This window comes from Eurosta solidaginis, chromosome 3 (genome assembly GCF_040869045.1).
Source record: "Eurosta solidaginis isolate ZX-2024a chromosome 3, ASM4086904v1, whole genome shotgun sequence".
NCBI classification, from domain to species: domain Eukaryota; kingdom Metazoa; phylum Arthropoda; class Insecta; order Diptera; family Tephritidae; genus Eurosta; species Eurosta solidaginis.
The window spans coordinates 73,740,971-73,760,959 of record NC_090321.1 but is presented as its reverse complement, the minus strand read 5'-3'; the positions used below and the strand labels follow the sequence as shown (position 1 = coordinate 73,760,959).

General features: G+C 40.1%; 1 protein-coding gene across 3 annotated transcripts in view; it reads right to left on the bottom strand.

Moving 5' to 3' along the window:
• Positions 1-18,722, bottom strand: part of Galphas (G protein alpha s subunit) — a 67,787-nt gene extending 49,065 nt beyond the window's left edge. For 2 of the 3 annotated variants that reach the window (XM_067772325.1, XM_067772327.1), the window contains exon 1: positions 18,550-18,722. The gene's annotated coding sequence lies outside the window, so the exon portion shown is untranslated. Of the gene's footprint in view, positions 1-18,389; positions 18,530-18,549 lie in introns of those variants that run through there. The other variant, XM_067772326.1, reaches the window with a different exon arrangement.
• Positions 18,723-19,989: the final 1,267 nt, after the last annotated feature.

Below are 19,989 nucleotides of genomic sequence, written 5' to 3'. Positions count from 1 at the left end.
TACTATATTATCTTTATATTTTTATGAAAAGAAAAAAGGGTAAACTTAATTGGTTTTATTTGTTTCCAAACTGCTATTATGTTCGCACGCATTTAAGCGCCTAATTAAAATTTCAATGGCCTAAATATTTATACTGCTTTTTAAAATGGCATTTCTATAGAAATTCCTTACTATATTAGCTTTACATTTTTATGAAAAGAAAAAAGCGTAAACTTAATTAGTTTTATTTGTTTCCAAACTGCTATTATGTTCGCACGCATTTAAGCGCCTAATTAAAATTTCAATGGCCTTAATGATGAAAAATACAAAATATTTACACAGCTTTTTAAAATAACATTTCTATAGAAATTTCTTACTATAGCTTTATATTTTTATGAAAAGAAAAAAGCGTAAACTGAATTGGTTTTATTTGTTTCCAAACTGCTATTATGTTCGCACGCATTTAAGCGCCTAATTAAAATTTCAATGGCCTAAATATTTATACAGCTTTTTAAAATGGCATTTCTATAGAAATTCCTTACTATATTAGCTTTATATTTTTATGAAAAGAAAAAAGCGTAAACTTAGTTAGTTTTATTTGTTTCCAAACTGCTATTATGTTCGCACGCATTTAAGCGCCTAATTAAATTTCAACGGCCTAAATATTTATACAGCTTTTTAAAATGGCATTTCTATAGAAATTCCTTACTATATTAGCTTTACATTTTTATGAAAAGAAAAAAGCGGAAACTTAATTAGTTTTATTTGTTTCCAAACTGCTATTATGTTCGCACGCATTTAAGTAATTAAAATTTCAATGGCCTTAATGATGAAAAATACAAAATATTTACACAGCTTTTTAAAATGACATTTCTATAGAAATTTCTTACTATATTAGCTTTATATTTTTATGAAAAGAAAAAAGCGTTATCTTAATTAGTTTTATTTGTTTCCAAACTGCTATTATGTTCGCACGCATTTAAGAGCCTAATTAAAATTTCAATGGCCTTAATGATGAAAAATACAAAATATTTACACAGCTTTAAGTTTAACGTTTTTATATTGGAAATTAAGGGAGAAATGGCTAAAAATCTTTCTATCTGAACGATCGGTTGTATGGGATATATATTATATATAGCTCCGATCGAAATGATTTTTTCATGAAATCTTCTATGATATATTAAAATAAATATCACCAAGTTCAACGTTTTTATATTGGAAATTAAGGGAGAAATTGCCAAAAATCTTTCTATCTGAACGATCGGTTGTATGGCATATATACTATACATAGCTCCGATCGAAATGATTTTTACAGGAAATCTTCTATGATATATTAGAATAAATATCACCAAGTTTAACGTTTTTATATTGGAAATTAAGGGAGAAATGGCTAAAAATCTTTCTATCTGAACGATCGGTTGTATGGGATATATCTATATATATAAAAATGAATGCCATTTTTCGTTGTGATTTTATAACTCAAGAACGGGCTCACCTATCCAAACCAAATTTTTAAGCTTTGTTCTGACTATTCAGTAGTGGTTTGTGTTTTAAAATTTTAAGAATCGGATACCAGGGTCTCGAGATATAGGCCAAAACGTGGACCCGGGTAACCCCAGGATATGTTTGTACAATATGGGTATCAAATGGAAGCTGTTGATGAATGCTATATGAATGCCGCTCCGTGACTAGGGTCTCGAGATATAGACAAAAACGTGGACGCGGATAACTTTAGGATGTGTTTGTACAATATGGGTAGCAAATGGGAGCTGTTGATGATTGCTATAGTATAGATTATTTTTCATGCCCCTCCGTGACTAGGGTCTCGAGATATAGACCAAAACGTGGACCCGGATAACTTTAGGATGTGTTTGTACAATATGGGTAGCAAATGGGAGCTGTTGATGATTGCTATAGTAGTTATAGATTATTTTTCATGCCCCTCCGTGACTAGGGTTTCGAGGTATAGACCAAAACGTGGACCCGGATAACCCTAGGATGTGTTTGAACCACATGAGTATCCATTGTAAGTTGTTGATAAATGCTAATGAAAAGAGGGCTTTTATTATCGCTGGGTAACTAAGGACTCGAGATATAGACCAATTGGGAACTCGCCTTCAGGTTAAGAGATTGCATCCTTATGTACTACAACCAGTTAAAATGGTATATTCAATCACATAAAAATATAATATTTTTACCTGAAGGCGCTGAAAAGCGCTCAATGTAAGGTTGAAATTATTTTTAAAAACACACTAAAAACCCATTTGTTTGGTCAGATTCATCCCACTTAGCCAGCGGATTATACGTTTTCATATTAACATACATACACCAATATTAGTTTAATCATTTACTAAACGATTTGTGACCTACTTAGCTACGCTCTTTCGCTCTCAAAATTTATGTACTTTCGTCTTAACTAGCTTACTTATTATTCCCTCCTACAAACTTACTTGATCGACAAACAAAGTAGGCTTTGAAAAGACATCGAACAATATTACGGTGCATTTTTTTTTGCACAGAGAAATACATGAATATTTTGTATAGATAGGCATATGGAGCTTTGGCTCTTAGCATTAAGAAAATTCAAATTAGGAGAATAAATGACATTGGAGTGTAAACATCGCTGGAGCGTTTTCTTTGACCTCAACACCATTCGTTAGCAGAATAAACGAAGCAGCCCAATACGTTCAGTAGTGTCCGAAATTACCGCGGTGCAAATTATTACATAAAAATGCAAATAGTGTTTTTGTTTAATAATTATTAAAGTATGTGTGAATTTGTGAAAAGAAGAAATATAGCGCAACGCGAATTTCCGAGCAAATAACGGTAAGTTTTGAACTGTTGAAGTGAATTACACGAATGCACGTGTGCTTCCTTATTTGAAAAAAACATATGGTGTATCACTATTAATGTAGACATTTTTTAAAATTTAATTTATTCTTTTTTAATTGAAAGAAAAATGCCACGACCCACACGAGGAAATATAGGTCGCCGAACGCGTCATGCACATGCTGCGGCATTACAAAGGCGATCACAGACTCCAGATGAACGAGCACAAGCTAATGCATCGCAGCGTGAACGTAATGCACGAAATAGATCTGTTGTACCTGAAATTATGCGTGCTGCTTTTAATAAGAACAGTCAGATTGATTACAGTATGTACGGATATATTGGAATAATGGACGCAATATGTCCACATTGTGATGCGGCTAAATTGCCAGGTGAAACGCCCGGCATGTGTTGTGCTAATGGCAAAGGAAACTCCAGCCGAACCATTGTCTTCATTGATTTTTGGGACTTCTGAAAATTCGAAGCACTTTTTGAGTCATATTCAACAATACAATTCGGTATTTCAAATGACTTCTTTTGGTGCTACTAACATTATTAGAGATAATTGTATGCCGACGTTTAAGGTAAATACTTAAAAAGGATTGTCCCAATCAATCTGAATCAAAAAAGTCTTCTATAGTTTTAAAAATGACTGCAACATATACCTAAAATTGCATACAAGTTGCAGATTCAGGGCAAAATTTATCATCAAGCTGGTTCGTTATGGCCATACCCCGACGCTGATTATAAATTTTTGCAAATTTATTTTATTGGTGATGAAAATCGTGAATTGGATCAACGTTGTGCAATTGCTTTGAATACAAGACGAGAAATTATTTGTGAGCTACAAAGGTTTTTCCATCAGCATAACGCATTAGTTCAAAATTGCTCTCGATCGTATACCATCTGATAATCACAAAATCGTAATAAGGGCTGATAGAACACCTTTTGGAGAGCATGAAAGGCGATTAAATGCACCGACAATTGATGAGGTTGCAATTGTAATTCTTGGTGATCAGTTTCAATCCCGTGATATTATACTTCATCGCAGAAATGAGCAATTGCAACGTGTTTCGGAACTTCATCGTAGTTACGACGCATTACAATATCCAATATTGCATTGGAAAGGTGACGATGGCTACCATATCAATATACCAATGATTGATCCACGAACAGGTAAATAATATTTTCAGTGTGTTGAAATTTCATCATTTGTATAAATTTCTTAAGTCACATTTTGCACTTATTTTCAGGTCTACATGTACAGAAAAAAGTTAGTGCCATGAGTTTTTATTCGTATGGATTGATGGTTCGTCCACAAGAACAAAATTATATCTTGAGATGTGGTAAACTATATCATCAGTAAAAAAGTTAGTGTCATGAATTTTTATTCGTATGGATTGATGGTTCGTCCACAAGAACAAAATTATATCTTGAGATGTGGTAAACTATATCATCAGTACATCGTTGATATGTATGCCAAAATAGAAACAGAGCGTCTTAATTTTATTCGTTTCAACCAAGCAAAATTAAGATCTGAACAATATATTCATTTGCAAGATGCGATAGCGAATGATGCTAATATTAATGACATCGGACGTTTAACTATATTTCCAAAAAAATCAAATCGAAAACCTTATATCAGCTGAAATTCCTGATCACACTGCTGATCCTGAGTTATTTCAAGTTGTCGTTAAAAACATGATACATGGACCGTGCGGTGAACTAAATGTGAATTAACCATGTATGATTGATGAAAAGTGTTCGAAACGATACCCAAGGCAATTTACTTCAGACACAATAACGGGCAATGACGGATATCCGTTGTATCGACGTAGATCACCCAATGATAATGGCAAAACGGCAACCATTAGAATGCATAACCAGGAAGTTGAAGTTGATAATCGTTGGGTGGTTCCGTATTGTCCATTATTATCGAAAATATTCAATGCTCATATAAATGTGGAATATTGTAATTCTGTCAAATCCATTAAATATATTTGCAAGTATGTAAATAAAGGGAGAGACATGGCAATTTTCGGTGTTGCTGGTGATAATACAAATGATGAAATTACTCAGTATCAAATGGGGCGCTTTATTAGTAGCAATGAAGCTGTCTGGAGGATTATGTCGTTTCCAATGCACGAAAGACATCCTGCGGTTGTTCACTTGGCTGTACATCTTGAGAATGGCCAACGTGTTTATTTTAATGTACCAAATGTATTGGAAAGAGCAGCACAACCACCAGCATGTACGTTAACAACTTTTTTCAAATTATGCGAAACTGATACATTTGCGATAACTTTGTTATATTCTGAAGTGCCTCAGTATTACACATGGAATGTGTCTTCGAAAAAATTTCAAAGACGTAAACAAGGAACAGCAGTTCATGAGCATCCTGGCATTTTCCATAAAGATGCAATTGGGAGAATATACACAGTACATCCAACCAATGTTGAGTGTTTTTATTTGAGATTGTTATTAGTTAACGTGAATGGCCCAAAATCATTTCAAGAATTGAGAACAGTCAACGGTCATTTGTGTTAAACATACCGTAAAGCATGCCAAATTTTGCATTTGTTGGAGGATGATGCACATTGGGATTCAACACTTCATGATACATCTATTTCGGCTCATCCTCAACAAATACGAATGCTATTTGCCATTATATTATCAACATGTATGCCATCAAATCCACTAGAATTATGGAACAAATATAAACATTATATTGCAGAAGATATTTTAATTCGTATGCGTCATTATGCAAGAAATCCTGATTTGTTGATAATTTTGGAAATGTACAACGAAGCTTTGATAATAATTGAAGATATGTGTCTAACGATTGCAAATAAAACATTTGTACAATTGGGTATGATCGCACCAAATCGTGAGATGCATGATCTGTTTGATCGTGAATTGCAACGTGAGCAGGAAGTCAATTCTAATGATTTGCGTTTATTTGTACAATCGAATATAACCAAAATGAATATTCAGCAAAAACATGCATATGAAACAATCATGCAAGCCATTTCCAATAATGCAGGTGGATTATATTTCTTGGATGCACCTTATGGTACAAGCAAAACGTTCGTTATATCACTGATTTTAGCGACTATTCGATCGGAACAGAAAATTGCATTGGCACTTGCATCTTCGGGAATTGCTGCTACATTATTAGAAGGTGGTCGGACAGTACACTCTGCATTAAAATTGCCATTGAATGTACAGGTGATTGAAACTCCAACTTGCAATATTTCAAAAAATTCTGCGATTAACGACAATTATTTTATGGGATGAGTGTACAATGGCGAATAAAAAAATTACTAGAAGCATTTAATCGAACAATGCATGATTTACGTGGTAATCAACAGCCTTTTGGTGGTACTTTGATATTACTGTCAGGGGATTTTCGACAAACATTGCCTGTCATTCCTCGAACAACTCCTGCTGATGAAATAAATGCCTGTTTGAAGTCATCAGTTCTTTGGAGATATGTACAAAAATTGACACTGAACATTAATATGCGTATTCACCTACAAAATGATCCAGCTGCCCATGAGTTTTCAAAACAATTGTTAGAAATTGGTGATGGCAAAATACAAATCGACAGAACCAACGGATTGATCACTTTACCGAACAATTTTTGTACAATTACGAAATCGATAGATGATTTGATTGAATGTGTTTTTCCAAATATTCTTCAGAATTACAGAAATCATGATTGGTTGAGAGAACGCGCCATTTTAGCACCGAAAAACTTTCATATCAATGCCATTAATTTTCAAATTCAAGCAAAACTCCCAGGTGTAGTCACGACGTATAAATTAATTGACAGTGCTATGAATCAAGATGAGGCAATTAATTATCCAATTGAGTTTTTAAATTCATTAGAACCGGCTGGTATGCCACCGCATTGTTTGAATCTGAAAGTGGGTTCTTTGATTATATTATTGCGAAATATTAATCCACCAAAACTGTGTAATGGCACCAGATTGGCAGTGAAAAATTTATTGCCAAATTTGATTGAAGCTACTTTGTTTAATACCGCGTATCCGGAATCATACAACTGATATGCCATTTGAATTCAAACGATTACAATATCCTGTGCGTTTATCATTTGCGATGTCCATCAACAAAGTCCAAGGGCAAACACTTAACGTTTGTGGTGTGAAATTGGAGGAATCATGTTTTTCACATGACCAACTTGATGTTGCCTGTTCCAGAGTTGGTACCCCAGCCGTTTGTTTATTCATGCTCAAAATGAAAAAAAAAAATATTGTTTATCCAAATGTTTTGGATTAAGTTTTAAAATAGCTAGCAAATAATAAAATATCTTTTCTTTTTGTAATAAATGAGTCTGATTTAATATTTCACTTTATACGTAGCGAAGCACGTACCGGGCCGCTAGTATTATATATAGTTCCGATCGAAATGAATTTTCATGAAATCTATGATATATTAAAATAAAGATCACCAAGTTTAACGTTTTTATATTGGAAATTAAGGGAGAAATTGCCAAAAATCTTTCTATCTGAACGATCGGTTGTGTGGGATATATACTATATAAAGCTCCGATCAAAGTGATTTTTTCAGAAAATTGTCTATGATATATTAAAATATATATCACCGAGTTTCACGTTTATACGTCGTCTTAACTGAACGATCGGTTGTATGGGAGATATATGTTATAGTGGTCCGATCCTACCGGATCCGACAAATGTCTAATATAATACAAAAATACATCGTTGTGCCAAATTTCATTGAGATATCTCAAAATTTGAGGGACTAGTTTGCGTTCAAACAGACATACGGACGGACGGACAGAGGGACATGGCTATATCAACTCAGTTCGTCGCCTTGATCAATTCGGTATACTTATTTCTCAACGTTACAATCATTGGACCAAAGTTAATATACCATTTCATGTTCATGAAAGGTATAATAATTATTGTTAGACCTTGAGCTCGATTCGAACCCGCGATCTTATCAATCAGTAGGCCGATATACGAACAAAAATTGTTAATACATCCCAGAGCACGGGGAAAAAGTGTCAATTAATAAGACAATATGGCATAAGTGCCATGAAATAAGTCCAATTTTCACGACGGGCATGCCTGCCTCTTAAATCGTCTAGGCTCCTTAATATTGTGTAGGTTCCTGCCCTTACCGTCGGCTGGCAAACTGAAATTCCGGGAGTCGTGGTATACTTATAAGTGACAGGAATTTTAAGCCAATCATAGCCATCGCTAGTTCGGGGATCCGATCTAACATTTACCTGCGCCTTCATGAAATCGGTTATCTGCGGTATCTTTCCAGTTAATCCTTTACAATTTAATTGTGATTGGTGTTGTTATTGCTAAAATACTCTCTGAAGGTTTAAAGAATTGCGAAAGAGGGTCGTCCTTGGTCTGGCTACCTTTCAGTTGTCGAACAACTCTTTCACCTTTTACAAAAGATTCTCATCGACAGGAGCGCTCTAACAAGTTTAAAAATGGGGTTTAAATGGTCACCTTGTAGTCAGTGTACCATTAATATTCAGAGAGCAATACGCTTGCCTTGTCGAGCAGGTGGTCATACGACCAAAAAGATTAGTAACAACCAAAATAAGACGCAAACAAAAGCAACGCAAATGACGACAAAAGCAACAAAGACAAAAAAATGCAAGAACAATAGTCGGACGAGGCAAGTCACTGATAGCACCAACCTGCGAAAGAATATACTTCGGCGCGAACAACCTTATCGCTACAACAGGAGCAACAGCCGATTGCATGCCACGCGTCCCCGATATGGTCGCCAATCCCTCAGAACCGCCACGGGTTGTCTTCTTATCTCCACAGAACACCATCTACACAATGAGGGAGAATACTCCCCATTAGGGAGAGAAATTAACTGCTAACCAAACAGTTCCTATTGAATACTCAGAAACCTGGGCATCCCAACAGACATCTGATTGATGAGCCTACACCACCCAGGGGCTTAACGAATCATCTCCGTAAGCATTATGAGGAAATACGGCACTTGAGAACAAAGCCGTATGAAGCCAAAAACGACAAGCAGGTCCTAAGTGAACTCCACAAACAGGCGTCGGACCTTTATACCAGGAATGGCCCGGTGAATCCAGTACTCAAATAACGGAAGAGGAACGCATACTCCCCAGGGAAATGCGAGTCACTCTAGCTCAACTTCGTTCTGGATACGGTAACAAGTTAAACTCTTACCTATCCACAATTAACCCCAACTTACAAAATGTATGCCCCGCTTGCAATGTGTCCCCATATGACACCAATCATCTCTTTAACTGTATTGTGGATCCAACGCCTCTAACACCCCTCTCATTACGGACCACCCCTGTTGAAACAGCAAGTTTCCTTGAACTCCCGTTAGAGGATATTGATGACAATTTGTGATCGGTCGCATCTAATGGATGGGGCCAAGCACGTCATAAGAGGCGACTAAAATACCAGACTCAAGAGGTTGTGTAGCGCAACCTTTTCGGGTTGCCAGCGCAATACATAGCTTCTCCAACCCAATTGTCGACCTCACCTACCCGTGGCGAATCCTGTTTCATTCACAGCCGAGGCTCTGGCGACCCCGAACTCCTTATGGATCTAGGGGGTGAGAGGGCGGGATGGCCTAGAAGGTCGCGTGTGGTTATGGAATGTTCCCGAGATGGTCGGGCTTGGTACCAGGTCTGTATCCGGCCAATGACTATCAACTCGATAACACTCCCCAAGGCCTTCGGGGAGTGTCCTTATCGCTACAATAACAACAACTGTGTGAAAAGCTTTGGACAAGTCTAGCGCTACGAGTACTATCCTAAGGTGGGGTTTTTCGTTAAGCCCGCAACTTATTTGTGTGTTAGTAGCGTATAGCGCTGGGTGGTGTTGAAAAATGTTTGAAAGCTATATTGATTCTTGGGGGCCCTCAAGATCTTGCTGTCTACAAGGTGCTCTTCCAACCGGAATACATAAAACGAGCCGATGAAGACTCAGTGACCTTCCGGCAAGCGCGTTCCTATTAACGTACATAAGTCGGAAGTGGGAGGACAGCAAAAAGATTGTATACGATTTATGTTCGTCCCACTTTGATTTTGAAGGTGATGAAAGTGCGTTTAAGTGATAAGTAGGGTGTGAAAGTGATAGGTAGGGTGTGACAGTAATAGGTAGGGCTGATAGCTGAAACGAAAGGAGTGTGTGTAGGTGGTCGGATGCATATGTAACCATCGTCTGCCAGCTGGGATAACACCTAGCTTCTCCAACCCAATTGTCAACCTCACCTTCGAGCGGCGAATCCCGTTTCACTAACAGACGAGGCTCTGGCGACCCCAAGCTCCTCATGGAACTTGGGGTGGGGAGGGAGGGATGGCCTGAAGGTTTAATGTGGCCATATAAATCGTTCCCGAGATGGTCGGGCCAGCACCTTAATGGTGCTGTGTTACCGGATCTGTATCCGACAAAGGACCATCACATCGATAACACTCCCCAAAGCCTTCGGGGAGTGGCCTAATCGCTACAACAACAACAACAACCGTGTTCGTACGCTTCCCAAGGCAGTCGGTTCTATGTACCGGAGCGACTCGGGATTTTTCCCGACCAAGGACTGTCATTTCAGTGTGACCCCATTTAATTTGTTTCGTCCCTCCCACAAATTGTCATCCTCCCAGCAGCTCCTTGCAGCAGGACTGCTACATATCCTCTTACTCCGGGAAGGTATCGAACCCAATCCGGGTCCGTCTCCTGACCCTGGTCATGAGAAATGGTTTTGCTGCATTTGCCAGAAAAGAATCTTTTTAGGACGGTCATACTCTGTTCAGTGTGTCTCGTGCAAGGGATGGTTGCATCGGACAGGTTGTTCTGGGCTTGATCCCAAAACCCGACGTCCACGTAACTTTTATAAATCTTTTGTGGCTCCTTGCTGCTCACGCCCAAGGGCGTCCCGTAGTCTACGCCTAAGCGTATCCCCACTACCTTTCAGCAGCTTCGCTGCTCAGCAAGCCACAACAAGTACCCGCTGCTGCTCGCGCCCCACGGCGCCAACAACTCAAACAGCTGATACCACTCATAACTACTACCTTCGTAGTAGAGCTGGTTGCAATGCTGAGCATCAGCCCCTGCCCCCGTCTTCTTCTCCCCCCTCTTTTCTGGCAGCAATCGTGCAGGTCAGGGAAACAGACTCCTAGTCCCTGCCTCCGTTTGCACCTTCTGCCAGCACAGAATATATAGGTTTGCGACATCCGCTCAATGCGGCTCCTGCCTTGGGTGGTGCCACTTTCCTAGATGTTCTGGTCTCCGCGACGGCAACCCCCCGACGGGTTTCATCGCGCCATGTTGCCAGGTCGCAAACCCAAATCATCCGGGTACCCCAATGCTTGCCCAAGAGCGCCCAGTCCCAAGGCCACAACAGCAATTGCGTCCTGGCCTTCCACAACCTAGGCGTAGTCACCCCTCACTAACCCCTAGAGTGGCGGCGTCACCCCTCATGCACTTCAGAATTCTGCAGTTCAACTGTAATGGACTAACTGGGAAGATTACGGAGATAGTCGATTTCATGAAGCGGCACAACATCCGCATTGCTGCGATTCAAGAGACTAAACTCACAGCAAGATCTGCATTGCAGACCTGCTCTGGTTATAATGTCCACAGGAAAGACCGCGAGAGCGGAAATGGAGGCGGCCTCGCGTTTATTATACACCACTCTGTGCAATATCATATATTTGATCCTGGCATCGACCGCAGTGACAATGTCTTAGAACGTCAAGGCCTATCTGTCCGGTCAGGCGATGCAAATCTAGAAATCATCAACATCTACATCCCTCCTGTCACCTGTTGCCCCAGTGGATACCGCCCTAATATCGAGGCCTTACTCACTGGCAACAATCGCATTATCTTAGGCGATTTCAATGCCCATCACGACCTATGGCATTCAAACTTGCGGGCGGACAGTAGGGGTGAGATGTTGGCGGATCAAATAGACGAAACGACGTTCTGCACAATAAACGGAGACGCCCCCACACGTATGGTAGGAAGCTGTCATAGTTCGCCAGATATCTCAATCGTGAGCGCAGAACTCGTAAACTGCGTCAACTGGCAGCCGATGGTAACATTGGCATCCGACCACCTGCCCATACTTATTTCGTTCGAGCGTACCGCCGACTTCATCGTCACCGAAAAACGCACTTTCATAAACTTCAAAAAAGGAAAGTGGGAAGAATATAAATCTGCAACAGACAGCAGCTTTGCTGCCCTCCCTATCCCGACTGATGCCCGCCAAGGGGAGCGTGCCTTCCGTAAGGTCATTGAATCCGCCTCGGCACATTTCATTCCCGCCGGGAGAATTCCCGAAATCCGTCCCCACTTCCCGGCGGAGGCCGCGAGCTTAGCGAGGGAACGCGACCTTATAAGACAGCTTGATCCAGGCGACCCCCAAATAAGGGATATAAACCAACGCATCAGATTGCTTGTGGACGAACACAAGCGGGCGAAATGGGAAGAGCACCTAAGAGGTTGTAACCTCTCTACCGGTGTAGGTACTCTTTGGTCCACCGTAAAGTCCCTATCGAATCCGACTAAGCACAAAGACAAAGTTTCCATCGCCTTTGGCGATAAGGTGCTGTCGGATGCGAAAAAATGCGCGAGCGCTTTCTGCCGACAATATATAATGCATCCTACGGTCGACAAAGATAGACGGAGAGCCAATAGACACGCACATAAACACAAACTCAGCGCGTCACCAATTACCATCACCGCTAGAGAGGTTGAGGACGCCATTGGTCGCGCTAAACCATCCAAAGCAGGGGCCCAGACGGCATAGCCATGCCGATGCTTAAAAACCTAGGGAAAGAGGGTTTCAAATATTTAGCGCATGTCTTCAACCTGTCTCTTTCCACCTTTGTCATACCCGAGAAATGGAAAATGGCCAAGGTGGTCCCGCTACTAAAGCCTGGGAAACCAGCTAACGTAGGTGAGTCATATCGTCCGATATCTCTCCTATCGCCAGTGGCAAAGACGCTTGAAGCCATTTTGCTCCCTTATTTCCAAGCACATTTGCAGCTAGCCCCTCATCAGCATGGCTCCATAGCACTACCTCCGCGCTAAATGTCATTAGCACCCAGATAAATTGCGGTTTGAATCAATATCCCCACCATAGAACAGTACTCGTAGCGTTAGACCTATCAAAAGCTTTTGATACGGTCAACCATGGCTCGTTACTGCAAGACCTGGAAGGGTCCACCCTTCCCCCATGTCTTAAAAGGTGGACCGCAAATTATCTGGGTGGTCGGCAGGCATCGGTGCAATTCAGAAACGAAACATCAAAACAAAGGAGAATTAAACAAGGGGTGCCACAGGGTGGTGTCCTATCCCCGCTTTTGTTTAATTTCTACATATCTAAGCTACCTTCACCACCGGAAGGAGTCACAATCGTTTCCTACGCCGATGACTGCACAAATAAGGCTCAGGCCCAAAGATCGATGAGCTATTCAATAAAATAAACGGCTATCTCCCTGATCTCTCCAGTTTTTTCGCCTCGCGAAACCTGGCATTGTCACCGACTAAATCTTCCGCGACCTTATTTACAACATGGACGCCCCAAATGTCGACCATATTGAACATCCACGTCGATGGCACTATGCTACCGACTGTCCTACACCCCAAAATCTTGGGTGTGACGTTTGATCAGGATCTACATTTTGGTGCGCACGCAACCGCAATTGTTCAGAGCCGTAATAAAATCCTCAAATCCCTTGCTGGCAGTACCTGGGGAAAAGATAAAGAAACGCTCTTGACCACATACAAAGCAATTAGCCAGCCGATTACGTGCTACGCGTCACCCATATGGTCGCCAAGCCTAAAAACCACCCACTGGAAGAAACTACAGGCCTGCCAAAATACTGCTCTCAGAATCGCCACGGGCTGTCTTCTTATGTCCCCAGAACACCATCTGCATAATGAGGCGAGAATACTCCCCATCAGGGAGAGAAATGAGATGCTGACCAAACAGTTTCTGTTGAATACCCAGAAACCTGGGCATCCCAACAGACATCTGATTGACGAACCAGCACCGCCTAGGGGCCTAAGGAGTCATCTCCGTAAGCATTTTGAGGAAATACGGCACCTGAGAACCCAGCCGTTTGAAGCGGAAAAACACAAGCAGGTCCTTGGTGAACTCCATAGACAGGCGTCGGACCTTTATGTCGGGAATTGCCCGGTGAATCCAGTACTTGAAGAAAAATATCCAGAACTCGCAGAAGAGGAACGCATACTCCCCAGGGAAACGCGTGTCACTCTTGCTCAACTTCGTTCTGGATACTGTAACAGGTTAAACTCTTACCTATCCAGAATCAACCCCGACATACAAAATGTATGCCCTGCTTGCAATGTGTCCCCACATGACACCAACCATCTCTTTAATTGTAATGTGGAACCAACGCCTCTAACACCCCTTTCCTTATGGTCCACCCCTGTTGAAACGACAAGTTTCCTTGGACTCCCGTTAGAGGATATTGATGACAATTTGTGATCGGTCGCGGCTATTTAGGTGGGGCGAGCATTGCTACAAAAACAACAACAACAACAGCGAGCATTGCTACAACAACAACAACAACAACCGTGTTCGTAAGTACCGAATCCGAAAATATTGTTCACCAAGATGTTCCCTTATACACAGGGAAGGCGGATAAAGCAACTCTGTGTTTGTTTGTCCCGGTTTGTGACAATTTTGTAAAACTGTCTGTTCATCATTAATATCCTTTAAAAAGATGGACGCAAACTACCTGAAAGGTCAGCAAGCGTCGGTTCAATTAACGAACGAATATTTAAAGCCTAGGAAAATTTAACTATGGCTACTACAGGGTGGTGGGCCACTCCTGCTTCTGTTTAATTTCTACATATTTAAAGGTTCCGTCTCCATCAGAAATAGTTACTATCATTTTCTACGCCGTCGACTGCATGATATTGCCAACGGGATCTGGCCCTCCAATAGAGGATTATGTTTCTACAATAAACAGACATCTCCCCAGTGTTTCTAGTTTCTTCTCGCGCCACCTGGCATTATCACAAGGGACAGATGACGCAAATATAGGAGTTTCACGTCGTTGGTGTTACACAGTCACCCAAAGATCTTTGGGGTAACGTTCGATAATACACTCACCTTCAAGGCACATGCCTCCGAAACTGTATCTAAAGTAAAAAGCCGCTACGGATCACCGGTTAGGTCGCCTGGTTTTAAAAACACATACTGGAAAAGGCTACAGGCATGTCAAAGGTCTGCACGCATAACTGCCACGGGATGTCTACTTATGACAACTGAGCATTATCTACATACATAGCGAGGCCAAAGAGACATTAAAGAGGCATTAAAGAGCAAAACATACAAGAATCGGTAAAGGCCTTCGCCAGGACACGACCGGTGAACCCCGTTATCACAATACACTAAAGGTTAAGCTGTTACTTGTCAAGAATCAGCCACGACATACCTGATGTATCTCTAGCATGTGATGTATTTCAACATGACACCAACCATATTTTAAATTGTAATGTGGAGCTTACGACTATAACACCAATTTCCCTATGGACCATCCATGTTGAAACTGTTAGTTTCCTTGGACCCCGTTAGAGGACCTTGACGACAATTTGTGAGTGGCGGCATCCATTGTATGGGGCGAAGCACTGTTAACTCCCCTAGCGGGTCAGAATATACCCGCGGTATGTGTACCTGTCGTAAGAGGCGACTAAACTACAAGATTCAAGGGGTTGTGTAGCGCAATCCTTTCAGGTTTCCAGCACAATATATAGCTTCTCCAAACCCAATTGTCAGCCTCATCTATCCGTGGCGAATCCTGTTTCATTAACAGCCGCGGCTCTGGCGACCCCGAACTGCTCATGGATCTAGGGGGTGGGAGGGCCAAGAAGGTCGCATGTGGTCATAACGGATCGTTCCCGAGATGGTCGGGCTAGGTACTAGAACGTACCGGAACTGCATCCGGTAAAGGACCATCAACATCGATAACACTCCCCACGGCCTTCGGGGAGTGTTCTTATCGCTACAACAACAACAAGCACTGTTAACATAACAACAATAGCACATGAGCGGGAGGCAGCGTTTCTATATCTTCGAGTCAAGTTCTGTCCGAAAGTGTCTTCAAGTTCATATTGTGGAGCAACAACAGATAGACTAGAGATTACAACAAAAAAATACGGAATCCAAACATTATACCCGAGTCTAACTTCGCGAATCACATGGTCGAGAATGAATGTTCCCCAGCAAACATCAATAAAACAGTTAGGGTTCTTCACATACAAGAAAAGGGCCGACGTCTTAACGTACTCGAAAACATGGAAATCTACAAACAGAAAACATTCGACGGTAGAATAATAAACGAACAGATAAACACCATTTCTGACACAATATTCGAGCCTTTAAAACTTGTTTACAGGAAACAACTTAATCACACAGGTACAACAGACAAACGCACAACAACAAATAAACACAAAACAATTAACACACCAAAACAAAAAACCGACAAAGAAGGTCAAACGACTAAAATCACAGATTTCTACCTACCCCAGTCAGCCACACAAATCGATTAGTAAACCACCCTCGGTTCTGAACGAACACACAGCACATACACATAACTAAATATACACAAGCATCAATTTGACAATACCTGCTCATATACCTACGAACTATAAATACAGGACAAATGACAACAACAGATCAGAACGAAAATCGACACTGATGATGGCACAACGCCGAAACCGGTTTGTCTCAAAACCAAATTTGACAAGGGATGACGGAAAATCGTTCCAATATACATCACAAATACAAGTGTCTTCTCGTCTCCATTTCACCGATTCTTGAAAAATTGCCATTATTAAAACATTTTAAAATTACAAAGTTCAAAGTAACTAAAATACGAAGTTAAATAAAAATAATAAGAACCCTACAACCATCTTCAAGGGATTGGAAAGGATTAATATTTTAGTGGTAGACTATGGGTGCTTTTTTATATATCTCATAACCCTCATCTTTCTTACTTTTAGAAAATCACAGATCTGCTGCAGCTGAATGTATTGAAAACCTTTTCGCTAATCACTCCAAATTTTGAAGGTAATAGTCTAGTTGAGGGGTCGACTGCTAATACGCTACCAAAAATATCGAGTGAGGTGTCAAAAGACGCGTATTAATCTCGAGAACAATAATCCGAGGGCGGAAAAGAAAAATTTTATCTCTGTCCGGAGATATTTGCAGTTGAAGTTGGCGATTTCCATGTGGTTGTTGTTGTGTTTGTACCCACAAAAAAAATTGTGCATCACCGTGGCGGTAGCCACGGTTATACCACACACCCGGACGTGACATGGCGTAGCCCAGGGTTATTTTTTATAATCGCGGCCGAAGGCCGCCAACGCAGAAAGGTGTTCTGCGCAAAAATACTGTGGATCCGACCCCCGGTTTCGGAGGTACCCACGGGTCTTTTTTCGGTTTTTCGTTAATATCTTTTGAACGCGTTTAAATTTTTATTTTCCGCCTTCGGATTATTAATACTGATGTCAAGACGCGTCGTTTGACACCTCTCTCGATATTTTTGGTAGCGTATTAGCAGTCGACCCCTCAACTAGACTATTACCATTTTGAATTATCCACATTAGTATTTTTATCGTATACTATACAAGTATGTGTGTGTACATCAGATTTTCATACATATGTGCATACCTCCTATAAACGTACATATTTACATAGGCACATATTCTTTATTTATATTATTAACCTGCCTGAAAACTTAATATCAGCTGTGACCGTCGTTCACTCTACTACTTAATTCCCTGCTTTTATTATTATTATTTTTTTGTTTTATGCAACAAACCAAAAACTTCTCACTTCATAATCTTAATCACTTTCTCCACATCCCTTCCTAAATGAGCCTTCCTTCTGCTAGCTGCTGTTGGTATGAAAAAAATTTACCTATGCCTGAGGCGCAGCATACTTTTGGAATATACATACGTACAAACATTCATTCATGTGTACAATGTATACTTTTGTTTTCCATATATGTTTTTAGAACTCACAGAAAAGTGACGATTACGACTAATATATTTTGCGAAAAGTATATTTTTACACTTGATATCATGCCTTTTGACTCAACAAGTCTTCTTTCATCCTGTTTCACATGAATATAAAGCAAACAAGGATGAGGCATATAAATTTTTTGTGAGGAACACTTTGTCACACATTAATATGGACATGTAAATATACATATGTATACATATATGTAACTACATATACCCCAAGTATATAAAAAAGTGATCTGCTCATATTGTACTTTCTTTGGATACCTAAAATATGTAGTTTTAGAAATGAAAAAAGATGCCACATTCACTTATTATATCGTTGGCGAAACAACTTTAGGTATATTCACACACATAAAACAATAATTATATATATTTATTATAAAGTAAGGGTACGACTTCAAGTATAGATTCATAGTTTTTTTTTTGCACAAATGAGGAAAATCTAGGCGTGGTATGCAAACATTCACCCTCCAGCAAATTTCCTTTATATGCCAACATAATAACAAATTCACATACGGTATTTATTTTCATTTTCACGCATATCATTTGCATATTGCAAAACACTTCTTCCAATTTATACACGAGTTATTATTACTGACATTGTCAATTTTTATGTATCGTATAAGAAAATTTATACTCGAATATCTCTATATAATGCACTGGCATTCATACATACAATTATGTGTGTGTGTTTGTGTATTTGCAGCCAAATGAAGACTTTACAATTAAACTATAGCGTTACATTACAAAATATATAGTTTAACTTTTTCTCTAGCTAAATAGCTAAAAGTGATTTTTGTCAGTATAATTGTATCACTTTTAAGAACCCACTTTGCACTATCTTAGTGATGTGCGATACATACTTATCTAAAAGCTATCGCAAGTTTTAGTATTTCTCCAAATGGAAAATAGCGCTGCCAGATGTGTTTAAAATTGCGAGACATGCCCTGTGATTTTTCGTAATTCAATCGGCATGTAGCAAAGAGGATGGATATACAAGAGGGCGCATTGTAGCGCACGACCTATTGCAAATCTAGGCAACCAATTTGTATGCATTTTTGGACCCTATCACTTTGGTCAGTGTAGAAAATAGCCAAAAAGTTTATTTCACCGAATTTTCAGTGTATACTTTATTTCCAGGATACGCACAATTGTTGCGTTTCGGTCTGAATTCAAATCCATTAATTGATCACATATATCTACGCCTCCCATGAACTTGTTGTATTCTCACACTATCCTTGAAGCTGGTACTTCAGCACACATATTTTCCTTTTTTCCTAGCGCAACTGGAAACTGGTCCGCAACCATAAGCTGATGATGCCAAGATTACCGCTTTGGAATCCTTCCACTGGACCACGACAATATTATCCTCGCTATAACAAAATTCTTCCATATCACCCCTTTTCATTGCCAAAAACCTTCTGGAAGTGTTTCAACCAACGGTAAAACGAAGACTGGAACGCCTAAGTTCGTATTGGAAAGTGGTGTCGTCTTTCCTTGGTGGATTTCAAAATCGAGTACACGCCCTTCAGACGTCGTTAATACTTCGTTCTTTAATCCCACTATAGGTTTCTTAGGAAGGCTTTGTCTCACGGGGCAACGACCAGTAAAAGAGATAATTTTCTCATCTATGGAATAATTATCACTTGGCTTTCTAGGAATGTTCCAACATGCCGATCTTACAACTTCAATTAATGAATTAATCATCCAAAAAACATTTGATTGTTTCTCTGCCTCTGTCACTTCATTTTCGTCCATAACAAGGAGGCACATTCGCAAAAGAAAAAAGCGATCACGGCTTATTGTATCAGCAACAATGTAGCTCCCAGTGGTTTTCCTTTCGAAAACATATGGTATCTGTTTGTGTATTCCGCAACGTTTTTGAAAAAGTCGTCATTAAAATATTTATAGAAATAGTATTTAGGGGACTCCACATCTATGTTAACTTCTACAGAAGTGGAAGCACTCTCTTCTATATATGAAATGGTCTTTTCCTCCAAATATCGCGGCGATTGCTGTTTTCACACTCATTTGGTGGTTCCTCAATACCTTCGTCACTGTCATCACTTTCATCATTTGCAGATTCACTGTGCGCGCCAGGTAATTCCCAAGTGGC